The 1,209-nt window shown below is 33.3% G+C and overlaps 1 protein-coding gene across 1 annotated transcript in view; it reads left to right on the top strand.

The window, feature by feature from the left end:
• The window catches only part of Gpc5 (glypican 5), an 863,449-nt gene that overhangs the window by 769,861 nt on the left and 92,379 nt on the right, over positions 1–1,209 (top strand). The window lies entirely within an intron of this gene.

Raw genomic sequence — 1,209 nt, 5'->3', positions numbered from 1 at the left:
ATTGATTTGATTTGATTTGATTTGGGGGGATGAGGTCTCACTGTGTAATTCCGGCTGGACTTGAGCTCACTACGTCATGGCAAACCTCCTGCCTCAGTCTGTAGAGTGCTGGGATTACCATTGTTTGCTACCATACAGAGATACTAGATGTGAGATTTAAACCAAAGAGAAAACACAGGATTGGTTCTGTCTTGCATAATAAGTGCATATGTTATCACTATGCAGGCAAATATAAACACTGACTAAACAGAAAGTAATGCACAGGAAGTTTAATTCATTTTAATCCTAAGCAGTTCTCTTGGCTGTTGTTGATATTCTTTCAATTTCAGTGCAAGATTGTATTAACTGGTTGACAAGAAAAGTCTCCTAAAAACCTGACTTTGCATGTTTTGCTAACAATCTGTTTCTTTTGAAGCTTGTGTGAATTGTCCTGCCTATTGTACTGTATTTAAGTGTCCAGTCATTGACAGATGGCCAGCTACTTCTTCACTAGAAATGGATACAGGGCACCTGCTCTGAAGAGGACAGGAGGTTGACACATATCTTTCAAACAGCCAAACTTTTAAAAGGAAAATTGAAGCTTGCCACTTAATATTTTGTAATTTAAGTGACAAGACAATAATTTAGCTGTGTTGATTGGAATGAAGGGATAGTAGTCTCATGTTAGTTTTCTCAAGCTAACAAGATAATTGAGAGATAAGAAAAGTGTAGACTTGACCTCAGTATTTACAGTAATAATTTAACACTTTTCTTTATATTTGTAAATTTATTCTGCCCAACTAAGAAGTAGATATTTCTAAAGCCCTGGACACATTTTTTTTCTGTCATGTGCCTATTCACATGCAGATTTAAATATTTTCCTTCAGTGTCTTGATTTTAGAAGAATTTTATAAAATTGTCTTGGTGATATTCATTCATTCATTCATTCATTCATTCATTCATTCATTCAGTAAATCAATCAGAACCCACATATGTCATCTACTGGGAGGCAGAATTGAATACAATAAGAACTGTCTTAAAAAACTTTATTTACTTATTATTTAAAGAGAACACAAAATAGTAAAAAATGGTCTTTTGAAAGGAGCAGTTAATGCTTTTTTCCTTTGAGTTTCTTACAACTTTTTGTATTACTTTGTGTTGTTTCATCTTTAAAGAAATCATGCACATTTATATCTTGTAATTTGAAGATAACATCATGTAATACAGCAA

The sequence above is a fragment of the Octodon degus genome, unplaced genomic scaffold (genome assembly GCF_000260255.1).
Source record: "Octodon degus isolate 3935 unplaced genomic scaffold, OctDeg1.0 scaffold00013, whole genome shotgun sequence".
Classification (NCBI taxonomy): Eukaryota; Metazoa; Chordata; class Mammalia; order Rodentia; family Octodontidae; genus Octodon; species Octodon degus.
This window is presented reverse-complemented; position numbering and strand designations above follow the sequence as displayed.